Raw genomic sequence first — 8472 nt, 5'->3', positions numbered from 1 at the left:
AAATCAACATCCGAATGGCTCGAAACTAGCCAAAAGCATCTCAAGAACATCAATTAACACCATAGGAAACAAACCTAAACGAAAAAGGTCAAATCACTAATGAATTATTCAAAGTCAACCAAAAAGTCAACCCGGGCCCATACTCGGAACCCATTTAAGCATATGAATTTCAACAACCCATTCGAGTACGAGTACAACAATACTAATTTCACTCAAATCCGACTCTGAATCGATGTTCAAAACAAAATAACTCACTTTGAGAAAGTTTAGAAAAAAACCCCCGTTTCTCTTTCAAAATCTCAATCAAATGCAAAAATCGAAGATATAATCTTGTAATATAATCAAAACCGCGTTAATAATACTTACCCCAATCCAAGTGGTGATAAACCTCTCAAATATCGCCCAAAACCAAGCTTCAACTCTCCAAATGTGATAAAATGAAAGACCCTCAGACTAAATATAACCTTTTAGCGAAGTCGCATCTGCGACTGAAGATCGCTTATGCGGACGCGCATATACGGCCTCAACCCTGCTCCTACAACAATGCCCCAATTCCGCACATGTCAGTTATGCAATAACAAATGCGCTTATGCGCTTAGGGGACTGCTCCAGTGTACATGCAGATGTGCCTAGGTTCCCAATTACATTGAAGTCAACTCCCGGTCAAACCTATGAACTTTCCAAACCTTCAAATTGCCAACTTTTGCCAAATAGAGCCGAAACCTTCTATTAGTATAAAATTGCAAATACAGACATATGCCCATGTCCAAAATCACCATCCAGACCTAACAGAACCATTAAAACCCCGATCTAGTGTCAGATAAACAAAAGTCAAACTCGGTCAACTCTTCCAACTTAAAGCTTCCAAATTGAGAATCATTCTTCCAAATTAATCATGAACCACTCGAAAAGCAAAATAGACCATACATTAAAGTCATAATTCATCATGTGAAGCTACTCAAGACCTTAAACAACCAAAGAGAATGCAAATTAATAAAACAATCCTACTTAAACATACATTCGTCCTCGAACATGCCAAGAGTCGTAACAAAGCCATCAAGTCACTATAAACTCATCATGCATGTACCCATGGGAGATACCACATCACCTCAATCCACATAATCCCATCAACACAACCTAACTAAAAATCCTTACTTAGACCTTAGTCCATAACCTTTGAACCAAATTTTTGACATTCGAAATTTATCATGAGACCCGATTCCCGCATCTTTACACGATATAAGCTTGAATCAGTTGTACCAAACCATAACCATAACAATAACCCAAGATATAATTACATGATATACCACATAACTCAAATACTCGTAGCAATAAATTCTGACCATAATAGCTATTCAATAACAAAACCCAGTGCCGACGACACACCTCATATTAAATAAAACCTTGTTCTAAAACTTTGTACACTACCAATAATGAAAGAAACATGCAGAATGTCATAAACACTCATCAGATCAACAAGTCGTAGAGTTTCCTCGCCCGATAAGAACCATTGCCAAATTATAAACTGAATTTTGATATTATTCTCCCAAACATACCTTATCCAAATTTTATAGTGCAAATTTCAGGTCTAATAATCTCATCTCATCTTGTACAAGCTGCTCGACTGATACATCACACTAGCACAACCTCGAGCCACATATCGTGCAATTCGTGCACCAACAGTAGACAACTCGAATTTACCCAATGGTGGGTACTATTAATTTTGATAAATCCTTATATGATTCTGGTGCCTTAATTAATTTAGTGCATCTATCTATCTATAGGAAATTGGAGAAGAAGATTGGAGAGATAAGGTCTGCACCCATATCTTTGCAGCTTGCAGACCAAACGACTATAATACCCGAGGGGACAGTGGAAGATGTGTTAGTTCGGGTGGATACGTTCGTATTTCCTGTGGATTTTATAGTGGTAAATATGGAGGAAAACAAGGAGGCCCCCCTCATCCTAGGAAGACCATTCTTAGCGACGGGTAGATCTATATTAGATATACACGAGAGAAAACTCATGCTTAGAGTGGGTGAGGCGACTGTGACTTTTAAGATGGATATAGCAAAGGGGGCACAAAAGGAAAAACCAGATGTGAGTGTCTAGTAGAAAGTAAAGGGCTCAAAAGAGAAGGCTGTGATGAGTGAGAAAGATAAGTGTGGGGTCTACCCAAAGAAGGTCGAGAAGAAGTTGTCTGCATGGATGTGTGCATTGGTTTGACTCAGACCCCGACTAGATGTTCAGGGAAGTTTCCTTTACCTTATACTTTTTAATTATGCGCCATGAGGACATCACAACTTAAAGTGTGGGATGAGGGATATTTATATGTATGTATATTAGTTTTCGTTTTGTTAGTTGTAGGATTTAGAGATAGAAAAAGTTTAGATTTTGTTTTTTTAAGTTTTCGATTTTTCTTTATGATGGATATGATCGACATGTTTCTTGATGGATTAAATTCAAAGGAAAAAGACAAAAATAATTTCTTTTGTTAGGTAGTGTACAAGTCCCCCTTGGTTTTTCTTTGTGCCGCGGTTCTTTTTCAAGGGTTCTATTTGAACCGGGTGTAGCTAGTTTTATTTTTTTCTAGGAGTAGAAAATCTTGTGCTATGATTTGAAATGAAGGCAATATCTCTTGACTTTATTATACCTTGAGAATAGTAAGTGATTTAGTTGTGACGCTTAGGCTCAATTTTGACTCTTGTATAAGTACCTTGAATTGTATGATCTTAACTTAGCTTAACTACTTTGACTAGAGTGTCTTGATAGTCTGATCTTTAGTGAGTTATGTGCCATGTGTGTGTGAGATTTTGTGTTATTATGTGCATTGCATTTGATGTCTATAACTTGCCGGATGTGTTTGCAAAGTTAAATGGTAGTTTTATTCAGTCTTGGAAGTGATATATACGTTTCTTTGTTGAGCCAGTTATATTATTTTACCCACCTAAATGTTATGTATATTAGTTAACCCCTTTTAGCCTGTAATCTTTTTTCTTGGCAACCACATTACATTCCTTACCCATTTGTTTGAATTGACTATCTATTTGAAACTTTTACCTCTCGTGAGCACTTGAAATTTTTATGAACTTTGTAAAACTTAAAGTGTGGGGTGGTGGTTTGGCTTTTGAGTGGAACTATTTAAATAAAGAGAAAGGTGCATTATTTTGAAAAAGTAAGAGCCCCTTGAATTGAAAAAGAAAATGAAAAAAGAAAAGTAGTTGTATTGTTGTTAAAAATATTCCTTGATTGTGGTAATTTATAATGTATTTGTTCTTAAAGAAGTTGGGAGTTGATGTATATTGATGTGAAGGTGGAGTTATGGTTTGGCAGAAGTGTGGAGTTTTGAACGGTTAACTGTATGTACTAAAGTGCTTAGGGAGGTGTAGTAATTCTTATATCCAAATATATCCTACCCATACCACAACCTACATTACAACCAAATAAAGTCATACTTGATCCTTGACTGAATGAGCTCAATTAGTAGAGTAGTACACTACGGGCAAGCCTATGGTATGTCTATTGTGGCATATAAATGTTGTTTCTGAGAGAGAGTGAATTGTTTCTATCTTGAGTTCCTAATTGTTCTTAATTTTATTTTGTGTGGAAGTACTCTCTATTGCTGTGTGAGGGCACTTGATTCAGGAAGGAACGGTAATGTCGTTGACCTATGTGTTAGAGTAAGTGAGCGGGTTGTGAAAAATATGTGGTTCTTTTGAGTCAAATCTCGACCTGAGGATGTTACGGTATTGTGCTTAATCTGTTTTAAATATTCATGGTGTGATGAGTTAGGAGAGTTGTTTAAAAATGTCATGTCTTTATAAAGTGTAGTTTGATTGCCCGAGGACGAGCAATGTTTTAAGTGGGGTATGTTGATGGTAGGCTATAATTACATTTTTAGTCGCTTATTGCACACTAATTCATTGCACTTTACTTGTGTTGAGCTTTAATTGGTAGAATTTTGTACTTATTGTGTGTTTTATGCCTTGTAGGAGTGATTCCGAGTTATGAAGATTTCATGGAGCTAATTCGAGGTATTTGGAGCTTTCAAGTATGAGTAAAATCCTAAGGAATTAAGTCGGGATCGTGTTCAGGGGTCGAGGATCACGTATGGACATCAAAAATCAAGCAAAAAGCAACACTCTGAGGAATTTGCACTGCTGCGGTATGTGGGGCGGCGCGTGGTGCACCGCAGCAGTGTGTTTTGGAAGCATGATGAAAATTACATGCTCCCTGATAAGTCCCACAAATGCCACTCATGGAAAGTCGCCCCATGCGGCACGCATGTGCAATATTTACAGAGTTATTTTCCTATTTCGGTTAACAAAGGGTGATTTCGTCTGGGTCCGACCCTACTTGGTATAAATACATGCAAAAACATTATTTTCTTGAGTTTGGACATACCATGGAACTAAGGACGCTAAGGACGAGTTAGAAGAACACAAGCACAAGGATTTCATCATTCCTTCCTCCCTCAAGACCCGAGTTTGGATCGAATTTATGTTTTTATCCTTTAATTATATTTGTGATGAATTTCTCCATGTCTAAGGATTAGTTCCATCTAGGGTTTGATGGATTTGGTGTATTGATGATTTTTTGTGGATTATAACTCTAGTTTTTTGCATTGAATCATTTGGAAGATTTAATTGTTGCATCTTATTCACTAGTTCATGTAATCGAGAGAGGCATAACTTGTGATATCTTTGTATTATATTATTGGTTGATTTCATATATTCTTTTAAGTAATCGAAAGAGGCTAGTTAAATTAAACCTAGTTAGGAGAATAACCAAAAAAGGTTTTCCTAAAGACCAATCCACTACGCATTCTTGCATATCTTCATGTGCTTAAATTGGTTCATCTCGTGCGGTTAAGACTTAATCGAGAGAGGAGTTTATGCTGAACATTTGAACTAATAATTGAGTGAATTCGAGAGACTCACTTAAACATTAGAAGTGAATTATCTAGAGTTAGATCCCATACAATTATCTTGCACCTATCCTATCTAAACCCTATCTTATCCCACATATAACCTTAGTTGCTTATCCCTTGTCTCGATAGTCACTAGTCAATAGCTTTAGATGATTAGTTAATTTTAGTTATTAATCCTATAAATCTCAACTGTTGATTCTCCTGGATAGCAATCAAGCAAGAAACTACGAGAATACTGTTTAAATCCAATCCCTGTGGATACGATATTATACTATACTATCTTTGATTAGCGAGCATAATTTAAGTGTGTGTTTTGCGCTTGTCAAATTTTGTCACTGTTGCCGGGGATTGGTAATCAATAGTATTTGAAATAGTTTGTAGTGCTAATTCAGGATTTTTTTCTTTTCTTTTTGTCTTTCTCTTTTTACGGTTGGTGTTCATCGGCTGTGTGCAGGTTACAGGTTAAGATTGGCGCATGACTCGAGTTTTTGTGAAAGAAGTGCTACCATACGAGCAGAGTTATAAGCAACACTGCGACAACTGAGGAAGGAAAGAGATCTCACCGAGAAGTTAGAAAAGTTTGGGTAACCCTCAACCCAGGAAACTATGGCCGAAAATGGTGATGATAATGTAGATTTGGCTGCAAGAGAGGCAATCCAACAACGATAAAAAGCTGCACGGGAGTCTGAAGAAGCAGCTTTTAGAGTTGCAGAAAATGTCTATCAAGAAGAAAGGGGTCAAAAAATTAATCAACACCAACCCTTGGCTGCCGACAAGTTCGAAAATATAGATCCCATGGCTTGGAGACCACTTGGCGATTATGCTAGACCGATCTACAATCAAGGATTATCAAGTGGTAGACCACCTCCGATTGTAGCAAACAATTTCGAGTTGAAGCACGGGTTGCTTCAAACCATTCACAATTGTTGTGTCTTCATAGGGAAGATGAACGAAAATCCAAACTCATATCTAATGGACTTCGAGGAGATTGTGAACACCTTTCAATAGAATAGGATATCATAAGATGCAGTGCACTCAAGGGCATTCACCTTTTCACGTAAAGATGATGCGAAGGAGTGGCTTCGAAGCTTGACCAGTGGATCGATTAGAACCTGGGAGGAGATGACTAAAGAATTCCTTGATAAATAGTTCTCTTCATCAAAGACGGGCAAGATTAGAAGAGAAATCCATAACTTCTGCTAGAAACATGCTGAAATGGTTTTTTAAGCATGAGAGAGGTTTATGGAGATAGTTAGAAAGTGTCAACATAGCGGAATTGAACTCTGGATGCAACTGCAGGACTTTTGGGAAGGATTGACATTGGCCTCGCGTAGAACATTGAGGAATGCAGTTGGATGCCCTTTGATGAGGAAAACTCTAAAGGAGATACTTACAATTCTTGATGAGTTATCTGAAGCTGCCAATTAGTGGCCCTCTGAGGGTGCTGAAAGAAGAAAATCAACTGGTGTTCACAAAGTTGATGCTAATACATCTGTGCAGGTACAACATGATGTTGTGGCTAACGAAATACGAAAGCTGACCTTAGCCAGGATACAAAATAAGCCTCACGCAGCTTGTGATATATTGGAAGAGGACACCGTACTCATGAGTGTCAAGTCTTAACTCAGGAAGTGAGTGGAGTGGAAAATTATGATTTTAATGCAATGGATCAGAGGCACCCTGATTTTTGATGGAGTTCACCTGGGGGTACTGTGAATGTATGGCAACAAAAATGCCCTAGACCACAGGTACAAGGAGCTATACTCTTCCAAAATCAGCAGAGACATCAATATCAGCCTCCACAATCTAATAATTCCAGTATGGAAGACCTAATTAAGGCTTTTATTATCAAGAGAGATGAGAGGCCTGAAACTGATAGCTCAGTTATACAGGAACATGGAGTAGCTATCAAAGAACTGGGCATGGGTTTTTAGAACCTGAAAAGACATATTGGGCAGCTAGCTACTCTATTGTTTGAGAGGATTCCATGTACTCTCCTGATACAGAAAGAAATCCCAAAGAAATAGTGAATGCTGTAATTTTGAGAAGTGGGCAAGGGTTGAAAGATCTCACCCCAATCCAAAATGATATGAGACTTGAAAACGAAAGTGGGGAGAAGCTGAAGTGTGATGTTGATAAGAAGAAGAAAGGCCATATGAAAGCCAAGAAGAACAAGAAGGAAGAAAACTCGAGAAGGGAGGACCTCGAGGAGAGCGAGCATATGTCTGCTATGCCATTCCCTCAAAAGCAAAGTAGAGAAAAGTTAGACAAGCAGTTTGGGTGATTTCTAGTTGTGCTGAAACAGGTTCATGTGAAATTACCATTCACAGAAGTATTCTCACAGATGCCTGCTTATGCCAAATTCTTGAAAGAGATCATTACGAAGAAGGGGAAAATAGAGGTGACCTCAGTGGTCAAGCTCACAGAGCATTGCAGCGCGATATTGCAAAATAAACTCCCACAAAAGTGTGGAGATCTAGGGAGTTTTACTATACCTTACTCTTTCGGAACTATTAATTTTGATAAATCCTTATGTGATTCTGGTGCCTCAAATAATTTAATGCCTCTATCTATCTACAGGAAACTGGGGAAGAAGATTGGAGAGATAAGGTCTGCACCCATATCTTTGTAGCTGGCAGACCAAATGACTACAATACCCGAGGGGATAGTGGAAGATGTGTTAGTTCGGGTGGATAAGTTTATATTTCTTATGGAATTTATAGTGGGAAATATGGAGGAAACAAGGAGGTCCCCATCATCCTAGAAAGACCATTCATAGTGACATGTAGAGCTATAATGCTTAGAGTGGGTGAGGAGACTGTGACTTTTAAGATGGATGTAACAAAGGGGGCACAAAAGGACAAACCAGTTGTGAGTATCGAGTTGAAAGTAAAGGGCCGAAGAGAGAAGGTTGTGGTGAGCGAGAAAGATAAGTGTGGGGTGTACCCAAAGAAGGCCGAGAAAAAGTTGTCTGCATGGATGTGTGCATTAGTTTAGGCGCCATGGAGCCCGACTTCGACTCATACAAGCCTTTTACCTCTCATGAGCACTTGAATATTGTATGAACTTTGTAATATTGTTTCTTTGGCAACCACATTACAAACCTTACCCATTTGTTTGAATTGACCATCTATTTGAACCTTTTACCTCTCGTGAGCACTTGAATATTGTATGAACTTTGTAAAAGTTAAAGTGTGTGGTGGTGGTTTGGCTTTTGAGTGGAACTATTGAAATAAGGAGAAAGGTGCATTATTTTGAAAAGGTAAGAATCACTTGAATTGAAAAAGAAAAGGAAAAAAGAAAAGTAGTTCTATTGTTGTAAAGAATATTCCTTGATAGTGGTAATATTTGATGTATTTGTGCTTAAATAAGTTGGGAATTGATGTATATTGATGTGAAGCTGGAGTTATAGTTGACATAAGTGTGGGGTTTTGCACGATTTACTGTATGTATTAAAGTTCTTAGGGAGGCGTAGTCGCTCTTATATCAAAATGTATCCTACCCATCCCGCATCCTACATTAGAACCAAATAATGTCCTACT

The 8472-nt window shown here is 38.0% G+C and overlaps 1 non-coding gene across 1 annotated transcript; it reads right to left on the bottom strand.

Moving 5' to 3' along the window:
- Window positions 1-6100: 6100 nt before the first annotated feature.
- LOC117273048 (small nucleolar RNA R71) lies at window positions 6101-6207 on the bottom strand. Its single transcript, XR_004503023.1, has one exon. It is a non-coding gene; the product is annotated as a small nucleolar RNA R71 (small nucleolar RNA).
- Window positions 6208-8472: the final 2265 nt, after the last annotated feature.

Source organism: Nicotiana tomentosiformis, chromosome 2 (genome assembly GCF_000390325.3).
Source record: "Nicotiana tomentosiformis chromosome 2, ASM39032v3, whole genome shotgun sequence".
In the NCBI taxonomy this organism is placed as follows: Eukaryota; Viridiplantae; Streptophyta; class Magnoliopsida; order Solanales; family Solanaceae; genus Nicotiana; species Nicotiana tomentosiformis.
This window is presented reverse-complemented; position numbering and strand designations above follow the sequence as displayed.